Genomic DNA, 18,155 nt, shown 5'->3' on the forward strand with positions numbered 1-18,155 from the left:
TATTAATAATACTAATGAATGCTGGAAAATATTGAATAGCCACAACAAAAACAGAAACTGTGTGGCTGATATAGGAGATATAGGAGATCTCTATAACTTTTTAAAAATCTTTACGATGTCGATACAGAGGACACTCCCGGAAGTGATTGCATTGTAAATGAACATATTAGTAATACAATTTCTATTTTCCTACCTATATACGACTCTGGAATAGTGCCCGAGAAATGGCTAATAGGTATTGTAAAACCATTTTATAAAAACAAAGGAAAAATACGATTATATGATTTATCTTTTGACTATCAACTTGATTTGTTCGACAAAGTTGTAACTCCTGTCCTGTTACATGGATGCGAAATTTGGGTTTTTGAAAATGTTGATATCACCGAACGTTTACATTTAGTTTTTTTTAAAATATATTTTAAACCTTAAATCTAGTACTCCAGATTTTATGGTGTATAGAGAAACTGGACGTCATCCTCTTTACATAAGTATTTTTACAAGAATGATATCATTTTGGGGGAGATTGATGTATGGAAATGATAACAAGTTGTGTAGTATTGTTTATAAGCATTTGTTTAATAGGTATACCAAAAACCAGTCCAACAATCCATGGATATCATTAATTTATACAGAATATTTTTAACACAACAAGAATGAGTAATATTTGGATGGATCAAGATTTTTACAATGTCAAGTGGATAAGTGCTTTAATTATTCAAAAGCTTAAAGATCAGTTTCTTAAAAAATGGTACAGTAATATCAACAACTCCAGTAAAGGAATCAGTTACAGAATTTTTAAAACAACATTTGTTTGTGAAAAATATTTAAATACGCTATCTAGAAAATTTAGAAATATTCTTATAAAATTTAGAACTAGTAACCATCGTCTTCAATTCAACTCAATTCACTGGTATTTGAGGTTCAAAATAAGTATATACAAATGTACATAAAAACAGTCATAGATCACATGTACAAAAGAAGTAATAATGATAAAAAAGTTAGGTTTACAATACAGTAGGTTGTTAAGGTTTGTTTCTGGAGGAACAGATTTTGAAAATTTTCTTCATAAATCTTAACGAGGTTTTTTAGTTTTTCTACATTAAAAGTATTCATGAGCTCGTTAAATTTTATAATATTAGGGTTTTCATAATATCTCTTGGACAAAAACATTTTTCTATCGTTTACAAAATGTTTACATTCTAAAATATAACGAAATTCATCCCCAATACCATTAGAGTCATACAGTGTACATTTTCTTAATTTTTTTCAATATTATGCCATCTACCTGTTTCTAATGGGAATCGATGATTACATGTTCGTAATTTTGTAAACGTGATCTGTAGATCTGTTGGTAAAATCAACAAGTATTTTTCTAAATTGAAATTTGTTTTAAAACATTCTATAATTAATACACTTTGATGAGTTGTATCTATAAATCTTGTATAAATTGATTTTGTAATATTTCTTTGTTTGATTTTCCCATATATAAGACAACCCGCACGAGTTGAGTATATCATGTACACATTTTAATTTATCCATGGATGTATAAAAGATCCATTTTTGTAACATCTATAAAAATAATAATAGATTACATTAGTGAGTTTACAATCGTGGGCTGTCAAAACTTTCGCCTAGTACATTATCATTTTAATTTTAACATAGTGACAGTGGATACCTTCCAGATTCTCCATACACCATCCAATTTGGAGTACTGGATTTAAGATTAAGAATAAATTTCAAAAATTTTAAATGTACCTTTTCTACAATATCTAAGTTTTCGTAAGTTTTCGTAACCCCACACTTCACACGAGTAAAGTAAAATTGGGTTAATGACTTTGTCATATAGGTCTAAGTGACAATTAAATGATAGGTTAAAATAATGTATTTTTTCGCAAAACAGCATATAATGCCTTTGACGCTTCTTCCGATAGAGGTTAGTCGCTGGAATAATTTTCAACGCCATGAAAGGTTCTGCAATCTGTGTAATGATAATCAATTATTTTGCAATATATTACATATACGGATGGGATAGCAGGCATTCCCTATATAAATCCTCTCCGGCATACAAGGTCAAGGTCATATATACAAGATTTAGTGCTATACAATATTGGCAATAATTTTGCAATAGATATTACATTGATAAATATATGCATATGTGTATATTATATTTGAAATATATGGCCAGAAATTACAATAGGTATAATTATACTTATTATAATTTGTAGTTACTAGTAATGATAATAATTAGAAAAAAAAGACTAGAGCCGAGCTCGTTGCAAAGCAACGAGTAGGTCTTCCGTCGCAACTTCGTGTCGCGAAAGGATTGTCCATCAGTCTCATTAAAATACCTCCTTCTCCTGACACTTGTCAGAGCCTGACAGACCCTGTATTGATAAAAGGTCATCTTTACATGACAATTTCTTCTTACGAATTAGAGCTTTAGAAAATTGATTGGAACTCTTCAAATGGAGACAAAAAAAATTAATTCATACCTGTTTTCTATGTAACCTCTAGATTGAGTATTGCACTACTCATTAAACAGATAAAGGCATATCTTTGCTAAGTAGGTGTTTATTTAATTTGTATGCAAATGTGGAGGTCAAGTGGGTATAGTCTGTTATTGATACAGGTCTATCAGAACCTGGCGAGTGTAAGGAGAAGGGAAATGGTTTTTAATTATACTGGATTATCAATATGATAATAGTAAGTTCAAGAAATCGAAAACGAGACTCAATTTCAAAGTATTATTTTCATACCAGGCAAGTTCTTCGTTTAACTTACTTCAAGTTTAGGATAACTTTAAAAAGTACATCATTTATGTACATGTATATAATTAATTTAATTATAATAAAAGTGTGGATGTGGCGGTGGGGGAAATGACCCAAAAATCAATTTTCTAAGCGTTAACTTAAGGGAAATTTTGGTTGAGAGAAAGGGGGCATTGCTCCCACTGGACCATCTAAAAGGTACTGTTAGCAAGCTCACAAATGATATCCCCGCTAAGAAAAAAGTCATTACTCACGTATTTCTCTATTAGAGAATAATGGATGGTTCGTTTTCTTTAATTAGTGAGTCAGACAAGGCAGGGTATATTTACAGGTCACAAGTAATCTTTATGACAAACTCTAGCTTTTACTCATTTCCATTAATACAAGATATGACACATGTTTAATATGACTTTGAACTTGCGCAACTGACCCTGGGTCAAGTTCATGACACATCATCGGTCATCAGGAATCTTTACATGAAATAGAAACTCCCAATGTTTCTCCTTAAATGACTTAGGAACAAATCATTACACACCCTCAGGTCATAAGCAATCTTTGTGTGAAGGAAGAAATTCCAAAGTGGACCGGAAACAAATTTTGCACTTTTCCTGCCAGTGACCTTTACTTTGTCCAAATGACCTTGGGTTTAGGTCATGAAGCTTCGTCAGTTAATGAGTATTATTTGTATGAAGTAAGAACACTTCCAATGTTTCTCCATCAGAAAGATATAGACCGGACACGACGTGCGGACGGACAAGGTGATTTGTATTTAACCCCCCCCCCCTCAATTTTTTTTCGTGGGGTTTAAAAATCTTTTTCGCCCGTTTTGTGCGGCACAAAAAGACCTATATTTTTCAATTATTTCTATCATATCACATATAAATATACATGTAAATGTATGATTTGTATGCACATTTGAGTTCTTCTCATCATCGTCGGAAAGGATAAGAAACCCTTGGGGTCCAATAATGTCTTTTCATGGGCATTTGTCAATTTTCATCACTAAATGATTTCCAAGCGGTAATAAGCTATCAAAGCTATTGAGATGTTACATGTAGATATTGAATTTCTATAGATTTAAATTTAAGGTTAGGAAAAACACCTCTTTTTTATACAGTAAAAAAAAAAAAATCTAAAATAGCTTTATGTACGCGTACACATAAATAAGAAGATGTAGCGAAAGCTATAAAGACTTTATTTCTTCTGTTCTAGACTTTTTCAGAGTTAACAAGCTACAAGTTAACAATCTCCCATTTTGACAAGCTAGATTAAAAATAAAATATTCAGCTGAGTTTTAATCTGCATTACAACCTCATATTACACAACTTCAATGATTTTTTTTATCAATGTGCATATAACAATAAGTAAAATCCCCAAGAACAAATATCTATCGCAAATAAATGCATACATTTTTGGGAGGCAGAAAAGTCGCTATATTATAGTCTGCAAGTCAATTGAACTACTACAATTATTTCAAAGAAATAAGAAACTGTCGACACTTGCAGTACTCTGATGATTTAATGACGATCGACCGACTTTATTGCATAATGTAGTCGTATATCATTACTTCTAATCCTGAGAACAAATTTTATTTAATATTTGACTTAAAACTGTTAACTTATAAAACCAGAGACATAAATAACTTATTAAGTTATTTAAGTCTCTGATAATATATATTTTATTCTGTTCATAACTATAGAAGTTTAGCGTGTTCAACAGGTTAATTTTTTAGCCACATTCTCAGATTACGATATCGCACCTTTAATGTGAGGTTGATTGACATCGAATATTTAAACACTTATTGTTTAACAATTGACCGCTGCATTGAAAGCATCCTTCCAAATGTTACTCAATTATTTATCAATTGCTGATCTGCAGCCCAGGGGCAATATTCTAGGCTATGTGCGCTGACGCGACACGTGGAGCGGATTAATTTGACTTAGCATAGACTGACCGAATAAACACACGGGTGGGAAGGTGACATACATTGAGGAGAAAAATGTACACATGTTAAGCAGTCGCCAAAAATGGGTCTTCGCCACATTTTGAAAAAAAAAATCCCTTGCACTGTGGTCATGAAACCGATAAAATCTAAACAAATCTTGTTTAAAAACTCATGTGAACATTCTAAAAATAATCACTAAATCCCTCAATTCTATCGTGTCAGCCTCTACCGCCAATCGCAACTTCTCGGGCCTTTCTGGCAAGCTCGGAAAAACACTTCGAATGTATTACCTAGGCGTCCATGACGACCCCCCTTTTTTTAAAACTTGATATAATTACAACACATTTTATGATCTGTTGAGATGTGAGCTATATTTCATTAACGGTATCAATATACACTAAACTATAACACAGAAACGACATACAAAACTTCTTGCCGATACTTATTTTAATGGGAAGCGACTCCATTTTGTATAATATTCTAACATCCGGTGATGTTAATACATTCGAGGTGTTTTTCCAAACTTGCCAGAAAGGCCAGAGAAGTTGCAATTGCCTCTACCGCATGTGTTAATTTGATATTTGATTTTTTTTATCCTGCCTTGAACGCTTGGAGACTGTTTCATTTTCTTAATTCGGCTAAATAATGCTTCCAATTTTGAGCGCGCTCTCTCTCTCTCTCCTTCTCTCTCATTTTATGTGCAACCTTATGAAGACGTCAACTACTTTCTACGATATCTATAAAACCTCTCAGCAGTATCTAGCGGAAATATTCGTGGGTAAATAAAAAAAATCTTAAATTGAAACACAAGTCAATCTTACATGTACCGGTCAAAATCTCGAATAAACAAATAGTTGGAATCGTACAAAATATCAATAAACATGCACGTGTGATCAAGTACATGCAGAAGAACACGAGCTACCGCGGATCACTTGTCCACTCGCGCGGGATCTCCTTGGCTATGTTCTAGGGGTGATCATTTGAAGGTTTAATCTTTGTGGTTTTTCGTTGTTTATCTATAACATTATTAGTACATGTATAGTTTTTAGAACATTTTAGAATTACAAATTCACTATTGATTTATGTCTGATGATGTTTCTGATTTGGAACAATATCGCTTTTATCAATTTTTAGAGGGGCTTCTCAATTCACATTCTAATGTTTCATTCAATAAATTGAAGGTGAACAAAAAGAACATAAAATTGAAACAGTTCTTGTATATATATATCTTGTTATTAGATAACCGCTGACCTCTAGGTAGTGCAGCCGCTCACTCATCGACCCAATTTTAGTAACACGTGACATCCCAGTTTTTGAGTCGGGTGTTTTAAATGTGGATCATTCCGTTAGTGACCACAAAGCTACATATGTTTGTGTCAAAACTAATTTAAATCTTAACTGTGCTTACAAGCGCAAAGTTTGGCTTTATAAAAATGCTGATTTTGACAGACTTAATTCTCTTATTACCAATACCGACTGGGAAACACTAATAATGAGGACCGATAATGTACATAATGCTACGGTTAATTTTTCACATACATTTTTTTTCTCATATTAGGGAATCCATTCCAGAAAAATTAATAACTATACGACCAAAGGATAAACCATGGTTCGACTCAGCTCTACGTAAAGAAATAAGTTTACGAAATCGTTTAAGGAAAATTGCAATGAAATCAAATAACGCTTTAGATATGCAAAAGTTTAAAAAATCACGCAATAAAGTAAACAACATGAAAAAGTATGCCATTAATAATTACTATAATAATTTGGAGCTCAGCTTATTAGATTCAAGTAAAAATAATCCAAAACTCTATTGGAGATTATTAAAGAACGTTTTTAATATTAAAATGTCTACTGAAATTCCTCCATTGCAATTTACCTTGAAAACGGGTGAACAATCGATAGCTTATTCCAATGCAGAAAAGGCTGAAGTTCTGAACGATTATTTTTCTTCTATTTCATTTTTAGATGACAACGAAGCTAAATTACCCAAATTTCACTCTGTATGCAATAATGCTATCTCTGATATATGTATTTTAGAACAAGAAGTTATAGATATTGTATCAATTCTTCAAGTTAACAAGGCCGTGGGGCCAGATAATATAAGTCATAAAATGTTAAAAAGTACTATGTATACTATTGCTAAACCTCTGTGTATATTATTTAATCGCTCTTTAAGAGATTGTACGTTTCCAAGCTCCTGGAAAATATCCCATGTTCTTCCTTTATATAAGAAAGGTGATTCATCTCAAATGTCAAATTATAGACCTGTTTCTTTGTTAAGTTGTGTATCAAAGATAATGGAGCGAATTATTTTCAAACATGTGTACAATTATTTTCATGACAATAATCTTTTTTATAAATATCAAGCTGGATTTTTACCTGGCCACTCAACTGTTTACCAGCTTATAGAAACATATGATCATATTTTAAAAGCAATTGATCAAGGCCAATCATGTTGCATGATATTTTGTGACTTGTCAAAAGCGTTTGACCGCGTCTGGCATAAAGGTTTATTGTTTAAACTCCATACTTATGGTATCACAGGGAATCTGTTTAAATGGTTTAATAGTTATCTTGTTAATAGAAAGCAAAAGGTTATGTATCGAGAAGTGTTGTCGTCTACAAAGCCCGTGAATGCCGGAGTGCCTCAAGGCTCTGTCCTTGGGCCATTGCTATTTCTTATTTATGTAAATGATATAGCAGATAATATGTTAACATTCTGTAGACTTTTTGCAGATGATAATAGTTTACAACATGCTGCAATCAATGTACAAGATATAGAATTTAATCTAAATCAAGATCTTTTAAATCTGGAAATCTGGTCTAAGAAATGGCTTTTGAACTTCAATCCTTCAAAAACAAAAGCAGTTCATTTTAATATTAAAAAAAATATTGTAAATCCCTTGTTAAAATTTCAAGATCGTGATTTGGAATTCGTGTCTTCTCACAAACATTTAGGTGTTATTTTTTCTGAGGATCTTTCATGGACAGTTTATATCAACTCTATTATAGCAAATGCTCAAAAGAAATTGGGACTAATGAAAAAACTCAAATTCAAACTTAATAGAAAGTCACTATCATTGTTATATACTTCATTTATAAGACCTCAGTTAGAATATGCATCTGATGTATGGGGCGGGTGCACTTTCACTGATTCCGAAAGATTAGAACAAATACAATTGATTGCAGCAAGAATCGTCACAGGATTACCTATTTTCGCTTCTAGGGATTCTCTTTATTTCGAAACAGGGTGGGAAACACTTGATAGTAGAAGGAAAATGTCCAGGCTGAAAACCATGTATAAAATTGATAGAAACCTTTTACCCAATTATGTAATGGACATTTTCCCAAATAAACGTGTTAATGCATCCAATTATTTTACAAGAAATGCACAAAATTATAGTATACCAAAATGTCGTTTACAATTGTATAAATCTTCATTTGTTCCCACTGTTGTTAATGAATGGAATGCGCTTTCAAAGGATGTCCGTGAAAGTGACTCCATTCGCATTTTCAAAGAAAAAATACATGTTTCTATCATAAATCAAAATGATATTACCTGTCGAACTAAACCTGATTTTTTTACTTATGGTGACAGATTTTTTAATATTATTCATACTAGACTTCGTCATAATTGTGTACTAAATAGTGATCTTTTTCGTTGTAATATTATTAATAGTCCACTCTGTTCGTGTGGCAAGCTCGAAGACACTTATCATTATTTTTTCACTTGTAATAAATATAAAGAGGCCAGAAATGTTATGCTTAATGAAATTTTCAATATTGTAAATTTAAATATTGTTAATACTCATGTCCTACTTTGGGGCGACAACGCAATCAGTGTCAGCGAAAACAAACTTTTATTTTCTCTAGTTTATCGTTATATCAAAGGTACAAAAAGATTTAGTTGATGTTTGTACACCATTGAAAATTTATATATAACTGTCATATGATCTGTTGACCTTACATGTTGTGTATACATTATTTTTACTGTATTATATACTTGTATTGGGAGAGGGCGATCTAAGTTTTTGAACTTGTGTCCAATCCCTGTTGTAATTTTTGTACAATAAAAATATGTTCAAATCATAGTGCAGCCGCGACCGATTTCCTCGGCCGCGGATGAGGGATCGTATAACTTACGTAAAGTTAAAACACACATAAAAAGCTCAGAACCCAGGAAGATTTACAATGTTTGCAGTATGATGAATAAACTCTAATTAATATAATTTTTTTCCCCCTTTAATCCCACAGTTGATCTATCTGTCTGATACTGCTTCAGTTCGAGTTTATGATTAAACAGAACGATTTCTTATTCTATCGTTTAATTCAAATTAAGAAGAGTAAGCTTTAATGTCATTGTGTACGATTCTTGTGTTTGCTGCTAAGTAAAATCACATATGACAGACGCGATTCTTGTGTATTAGATAACCGCTGACCGCTAGGTAGTCCAGCCGCGACCTTGGCGATCGAATTTCTCGGCCGCAGGCGAGATGGGTTATGTAATGACGCACACAACTAAGAATTTAGGTCGATTTGAAATGCTTGCAGTAAAATGACTCAAATCCATTTCATGGAAGTTATTTTTTTTTTAAATCTAGTTTATGTATCTCACTAGATAAGAAAAAGAACGTTTATATTTTCTCGTTTTTGTTTTTCTTAACGATTGTCCACTATAGGACCTAAACAGAGGTTACTCCAAAAAAAAAGGCTGTAAGAAAAACATGTACACGTATACTTTTTAGACACTTTTTCAAATGAATCAAAGCATCCCGTATATGCTGGAACACTTTCAGCTGTTAATATATGTACGTTATTCGCACGAAGACGATTCGCTTACTTGCCAAATGAATACAGGTACATGTTAACAAGACAAGCTTTTTACACTCATAATACGCATTACCGGTACAAAATAGTTTTGTAACGACATTGATAACACAATAATGAACAACTTTTCTATCGACAGCTATAGCGAAATATTAACCAGTTTTGAGTTATAAAGCGAAGACTTTTAAGTGCTCTAGACCCCTAATTTAAGGGGCCAGCCCTTTTTCAATGGTGTCAAGTGAAAGCCCTTGACATTTTGCACATATTTTGTTCTATATGTGTTTAGAGAAAATTTTAAACTAAAGAGCTACATAACAAAAACACAACAAAAAATCAGCATTTTTTGAAACACAAATTCAAATTAATTTTTTGAAACTTTAAAGGTGGAAAATTGTAAAAACAAAACTCGGAGGACAACGTTCAAACTCTCTATTTTGAAGATTTGTGACTTTGTAACACAGGCTGTGAGCGGTTTCAGAGCCTTTGCGTGCACAAGAATACCTATATTTTGGGGAAAAAGGGGAATAACTCGGTACCGGAAGTGTCGATATCAACGATTTTCCATAGATATTGAGAAATAGTAACTACCAATAAGCTCTGCAAATTTGAATTTTATAGGACAACAAACAAGCAAGATATTTGAGTTTTAAAAAACGTCTAGAAGAAAAAAAAGAATAACTAGAGCAAAGCTCGTTGCAAAGCAACGAGTGGGTCTTCCGATAATGTCGAAAGTAAAGCTAAAACTTTCTCTAAGAAGCAGAGTTCTTAAACCAATAAACATAAGTTAATAAAACAAAAAGAAAAAAAATCGAATTATTTTTGGTACGAGTTCACAATATCAAAATGATTCTAGGTACGAATTAGCAATAACATTATCAATTTCAAGAACGACTTAGCAAATACAAATCCGAATGTGTTTAAGTACGATTTAACAATTATCGAATTATTTTAGATACGAGTTTATTTAACTATGAACATAAAATTTTCTTTACCAAGAATGTGGAATCAAAATTTCCAGAAAAGTCAATTTTTAAACACCTATATCTCTATAATGCATCGGCCGATTTTAAAACGGATTTCAGTTTTACATTAATCTTAATAAGCTGTTATTTTTGTTTTTATGATTGATAACAAATTATCGCTCTAAAAAAGGTTACTATTAAAAGACATTGTAGCCGTCCTGGCCCCTAATTTGAGGGGTCAGCCCCTTTTTCTTGATATCAAATTAAAGGTCTCGCAAATATAAACATATTTTGTTCAACAAGTGTTCACGAATTGTTAACCGTTATAGAGATATCGGAACAACTGTGTTTTAGGGGCCGACCCTTCAACTCCTTACTGGGCCCACCAACGAAAAATTTTTAGGTATCACATTGTTAACAACATTATTTTCAGCAACTTTTGTCATACAATGTTTTTCAAAATATTTCTCCTTTTCAAGATAATATGGTTCAAAATTTTGGACTTCTGGCCCATTGAAACCCCTAATTATGTAACATATGACTTTAGTATGGTCCAGTATAGATGAACAGCTGTACAATGAACATTTTTGCTTCTATAATTAATAACAAATTATTTTTCAGTAAAGAGTTATTATATAAAGAATTTAGAGTTCTCTTGGCCCCTAATTTGAGGGGCCAGTCCCTTTTTCTTCATATTAAATAAAAGATCTTATAAATATAAACATATTTTGTTTAATAAGTGTTCAGAAATTGTTGACCGATTTGGAGATATCTGAACAACAGTGTTTTAGGGGCCGACCCTTAAACTCCTTACAGGGGCCACAAACCATAAATTTTAAAGAACCATGTTCTAAAGAACATTATTTTAAGCAACTTTTGTTCAACATTGCCTTTCAAAATATTTCTTCTTTTCAAGATATTAATGATCAAAGTAATGGTCTTCTGGCCCCTTGAAACCCCTAATTAGGTAACAAATGTTTAAAATAAGGAACTGTGTAGATAAACAGCTGTACAATGAACATTTTTGCTTCATAATTAATGACAAATTATTGCTCAGTAAAGAGTTAAAATTAAAAGACTTTAGAGCCCTCCTGGCCCCTTATTAAAGGGGCCAGCCCCTTTTAATCAAATCAAAACAAAAGCTCGTGTAAATCTTAACAACTTTTGCATTACATGTTTTAACAAATTATCTACAGGTTAAAAGATATTTTGCAAAACGTGTTAAAATTTTGCCAATAATTTTGGTGCCAATTTTTGACCTTGGGCGAGCTTCGGCGCCGTGCGCATTTTCCACAATGTCAAATACAGAGGATCATCTACCGACATACATCTACATATTCCTGAAAGTTTCACGTTTCTATACCCTTTAGTTTCGGAGGAGTTACGTGGACAAAATGGTCCTTAAAAATTCACAAAATCTTTAAAATCTCAAACCGGAAGTGACGTCATCAGCCCAAAATTCTATATTCGCAAGCACGTGTCATGTTCTATCAGTCCTGTAAATTTTGTGAAAATCGATTAAATAATTTTTGAGTTATAGCTCTCGAAAAATGTCAGAGGAAAAATATAGAATAACTAGAGCAAAGCTCGTTGCAAAGCAACGAGTGGGTCTTCCTTTAATGTCGAGAGTAAAGCTGGTTGTTCCTGCAAGAAGCAGATATCAATAAAAAGAGCAGCTTAAACAAAAAGATTAAACAAATCGAATTATTCTTGGAACGACTTTAAAAAAAATACGATTGATTTTATGTACGAATTAACAAAAACCTTTACGATTCCAAGAACGACTTAACAAAAAAATTCAGAATGTGTTTAAGTACGACTTAACAAAAATCGAATTATTTTTGGAACGAATTAATTTTATTTTGAACTTTACGCTATTTTTGAAACCGAGAACGCTGAATCAAAATTTCCGAAAAATCAATTTTTAAACCCCGATATCTCTGTAATGCATCTAGCTGCAGAACTGTAGCTCTCCGGGAAAAAATATTGACAGACCGGAGAGCTACAGGGCCACCATTTGAAAAAATTGTATATTTATTGCGCAGAAAAACGTGCGCTAGTTTTGGACTGATTTACCTTATTTATACGCAAATTCTGTAAAAACAATTAGTACCATTAAATTCTTCATGCAATTTACTACTAATATCGTCTGTTTACTTGCCTCGGATAGTCTTTTAAACACCATCGCCAGTCCCGTAACATATGATGCACTTTGTTTACGTGTAAAAATGGCGACTCTCGATCTCGATGTAAATTCAACATACTTGATTTTCCGAGGTCGGTAACGTGTTTCGATGAAAGTCTGAGGCAAATAAAGAGGCGATTACAGTAGTAAAATGCATGAAGAATTTAATGGTACTAATTGTTTTCACAGATTTTGCGTATAAATAAGGTAAATCAGTCCAAAACTAGCGCACGTTTTTCTGCGCAATAAATATACAATTTTTTCAATGGGTAGCTCTCCGGTTTGTCAATATTTTATATCCCCGGAGAGCTACAGTTCTGCAGCTATATTGATGCATCGTCCGATTTTAAAACGGATTAATTTTTAATATTGAAAAACATGAAAACTAAAAAAAATGGTTTTACTTCCGGTTTCGACCGGAAGTATCCGTATTTAGTTTCCTGCCTTATGTCATAAGTAAAATGATAGTTCTTCTCTGTAAATCTCATAGCTTTATCTTTAATCAAAAATGAGAAATGATCCGGACAAGATCAGTTTTTAAAACATGAAAAACGTTATTATGTGACGAATGTGATGACGTCATCAAATAATTTTTTTTTCAAATTTCAAAGCAATCGATGCAAGTGTTTTTGAAATATTTGAGTTGGAAAAAAATAAAAAGACAAGGATTTAATACATACATGTAACTCTGCAATTACCTTAACCTTATACCTATAAATATGGTTCAAGGTCACTGCAAACCATTTACCCAAAGGCACTCTGTGGATGAAGTATAAACCAGATTGAGCCAAAGGGAGAGAAGCTATGCTCCGGATAAGTGATCTTGGATGGAGAGACAAACGGATGGACAGACGGACAAACTGATCACTATAGGGTACTGATCACTATAGGGTACCCGCATAAATATGCTTTTCTATCTACATGTAACCGTGAAATAGTTTCCGTGCTATCTGCCCATGGTGAATAGTCATCAAAACCATTCACCAGCAGGATTCATTCAATTTCCCTCATTTTCAAACACGAAACACCTCTGATGTATTCCGATCGCTGCATTTAATTCTTGGTCCGATAACTGCGATTTGTTTATCATCAAAAAAATTCTGCATTGCCGACAAATAAAGTTTTTTTTGGATAATAAAATAAATATTTACTATTTGGACAATTACAAGTTTATTGTCCCCCTCGATAGCAACTATTTCCGTCGGCTAAGCCTCATTTAGTTACTGTCTTGGGGGAAAATAAACTTGCTACATCCTTATAGCCAGTAAAAAGGTATATAATGTCCCATCCACCTACATTTTGAGTTATATGACCTGATTGACCTCCCATTTGTAACCTGCAATATCATTGTGTTAAGTCAACACAACATTCATAGTTTCAAAATTTACTCCTGCTTCTCATGCACTTAACATTAGAAGCCTTCATATTTCATACCAATTCAAACAGGAGACATCCCTCTAACTAAAAATAATCATTAAAATTAATTTCATGAATCATTACAACACTCATAAGCCTTCAAGTACAGCAACTCTCAATTTTACAAAATTATTAATGGGTACTTTATTCGAAAACTGTCCCTTGCTACCTTTAACTTAGTCAATATCATTTAATGAAAAGATGTTTTGTCTTAGACTTAGAAAGCTAATGCAATTCTGAGAAAAAGTATACCCCATATTCCCAATTCCATTGAGGTTTAAGAAAAATATGGCCATTGAAGTGAACCCACCATTTCAAATTTCCTCTTTTCAACACAGCCTTATTGGGTTCCCCATAGTAAAACATCTTTGCCTAACCTTTTAGAGGTCAATTGATGCTCAACCTCCTTCAATAAGAAACCTTTTTCAATACAACATACATCTACATGATATTATCATGATAAAAGCATCACATCACTTAGAAATGCCTTTACATGTACACTGTATACCCCCCCCCCCAATCTTTTGATTTTCATAAAAAGTCATTGTTTGAAATCTTTTACCTAATTTTATGAAACTTGTGGCAATTTCTTTGAGTCACTTTTCACACATATTTGAAATTAATCATCAATGATACTAAATTTTGATCTTTTTTTGTTTATTGAATGATTTGTAGCATTTTAATTAACAGATAGACATGTATTCCTGCATGTGAATTCTTTTTTCCATAAAAAAAATAAGCTAACAATCATATTTAGTAAAAATTAAATCTACTCTGGATTCTTGTCTCCTTTTAACTAGGTATGCTTAAACAGTAAGGCCTACAAGTTCAACATCTGCCTTATATTAAAATTAAATTCAAACACACCTGGGTAGCTGGAGACGAGGGAGACTTCAATGAAAAATGATCAAATTTTACATGTTTTCCTATATTTGCATGCATATATGGTTGTTTCTTGTTCATTTCAAAAGTAATTATCATGGCAGATGTTATTTTAAGGTCAAATGTACATTTACATATCCTACATGTAATCTTAATGGTGACAATTAGAAAGAGTGGGGCGATTTTTCAATTATGTATACACATCTAAATATCATTATAAAATCATAAAAAACAAAAAAAAGGAAACATAATTGCATACTTTTATTGAAAAACAAATTTTCACAGCTAACAATTGTAAATTACTTTAAACAGCCTTAATTTTGTTTGTTATAATTTCTTATCAAATACAAACCACAACAAGGCATGATGCTTTCTTAAAGTTCCAAAGTAACTGTTCATGAATTACCCGATTTAATTTGAATTACCGGTGAATTGTCTATAGAACACAAGGAATAGTGGGTAGAGGTAACAGGTTAACCTCAAGAGCTGAAAAGAATCAACAGGTAAAAACCATGTGGCCACCAATAGCTGAAATAAAAAAATCAATAAGCTGTGTTAACATATATGTACTAATAATAGCTGTGTTTACATTAACATATGCATAGTATTTCTGGAAAAAATACACTGACCATACAGTGTAATTAGTATGACATATCCCGATACATGACATTAACATTTAGTCACTTTGCTTATCAAGTCTTAATATAGCATTTAAAAATTTTCTTAGGCATAGACACATATCAAATTAAGAGAGAGAGAGAGAGAGAGAGAGAGAGAGAGAGAGATTGTTTTTCTCATAGTGCAACAGTCAATATTTCAATTCGTAAACTACAAAGGAATACTGTAGATTGGCAAATAATCACGATGGTTTTAATTTTACTATGTTCGCGATTTAATATTTTCTTGCACAATTAAACCCATCGTGAATACTATCATTAGTTTTAAAAAACATTTAAATGCTTATATTCTGATCAATTGAATTTTTAATCAGCGTGAAATTAAAACCATCGCAATTGGTACTTTAGTAGAAATCGTGAAATTTTAACACTGTACAATTAAAACGACTTACAATATTTCATCCGAACAGCGTCAAAGTATAATTTTCTGCTATACCATTTCTTATTAATAAATGAATTCTACTGGGGTTTTTTTGGGCAAATAAATTTAGCGAGGTTTTTTTTCTCTTTTCTTATTAATTACATGTTTTAAAAACAATACTATGTTTAGTGTGCATAAAATTCCATGAACAATTTTACAAAGCTTTGGATTTTGGTTGCACATTGAAAAACTGAGGGATTGCGTGATAATACATGCTCATTTTGAAATTTAAAGCATTGTTGATTTCTTTTACTAGATAGAGATATGCACAAAATGATGTTGCTCTGTGATGCTTTGCCAAGATTAAAAGCATGAGAGAGAGAGAGAGAGATCTGAGGCAGTAAAAATTATTACATACATTTCATGTCTTAATGTAAAAATTGTTTACAATGTAGTTGTGTTATGCATGCAAAGTTGACCTAAAATGAATCAATAAATTCAACATATATAAAAGATAAACTAATCTTTAACAAGAATAGAATTCCAGGGTCCCCCGCCGGTCAAGCAGTATACTAGTATCGAGTCTATCGACCAAGGCTGATTTAGGAACTTGACCAAGGTATTAGTGGTATAAACATTTGGTATAAATTTAATGAAAATCCGTCTAAAGTTGAAGGCTTGAGAGCGCTATCAAGGTCAATTTTTCGATAAAACGGAGTCATTACTGCGGTCAAAGTCCCATAACGCCAACAAAAAGTATCGACTAACGCTGCTTTTCGAACTTGACCAAGGTAATAGTGGTATAAACATTTGGTATAAATTTAATGAAAATCCGTCAAAATTTGTAGGCATGAGAGCGCTTACAAAGTCAATTTTTCAATAAAACGGAGTCATGATTGTGGTCAAAGTCCCATAACGCCAACAAAAAGTATCGACTAACGCTGATTTTCGCACTTGACCAAGGTAATAGTGGTATAAACATTTGGTATAAATTTAATGAAAATCCGTCAAAATTTGTAGGCATGAGAGCGCTTACAAGGTCGATTTTTCAATAAAACGGAGTCATTACTGCGGTCAAAGTCCCATAACTCCAACAAAAAGGATCGACCAATGTTGATTTTCGAACTTGACCAAGTTTATAGTGGTATAAACATTTGGTATAAATTTAATGAAAATCCGTCAAAATTTGTAGGCATGAGAGCGCTTACAAAAAAGTGTGACGGACGGACGCACGGACACACGGACCCACAGACACACGGACCCACGGACACACGGACACACGGACACACGGACCCACGGACACACGGACGGACGGACGCCCGGCATTTCTATGTCCCCGCTCCGCGTTGCGGCGGGGGACAAAAAAAATTACAGTGAAATAATCAAATCTCGAGAGGAATGTTTTATAGATATCAAGGAACATTAACCTAAAATCTGAACTTGAAGTTCTTTTCATCTTGCGATCTGTTTTACATGCTCTTTCACAGGCGATAACCATATATAACAGAGAACCAGGCGAAAGGTCTAATTTTAATTAGATTGAATATTTACAATGTCAAATATATTTATTTAATTAAGCACAAGCTTGTCTGAGTTTATTATTCATTAATTAAGTGAAGGCGATATGGTAAAGATCTGCTTTATTCAAATATTTAGGGTAAAGTTATCATCATGCAAACATGCACTCTAATTACAACATTCTAATCTTGTGTACCTTAGGACCCCCACCCCTTTTAATTGCACTGTTTTACAGTGTATTGTTCAATACAAAATAAGACATACATATATAAAATAATAAATAGAAGATCAAAAGAGTGGTGTGCAAAACACACACGTGAAAATACACTGGACAGATAATATTCCGATATTCCTCTGACTCTAACGCCCGATTTTATATTGTGACGCACGTCGAAAGCGGAGGTTAGAGTCAGAGGAATTTCGGGTTAGATTGAAAAGTGCAAATACTTTGAAAAGAAAAAGTCAATACGACATATCCTGTATTGAAACATACCTTTATAACCTGTCATACGTTAGTTGAGCTGAAATTTCCACTATCGACGTCTTGCAGGCCATGCTTCTTTTAAAAATGTTGACACACCGCTATCAGCTGTTGTTCGCAGTCAAAACAT

Source organism: Magallana gigas, chromosome 4 (genome assembly GCF_963853765.1).
Source record: "Magallana gigas chromosome 4, xbMagGiga1.1, whole genome shotgun sequence".
Classification (NCBI taxonomy): Eukaryota; Metazoa; Mollusca; class Bivalvia; order Ostreida; family Ostreidae; genus Magallana; species Magallana gigas.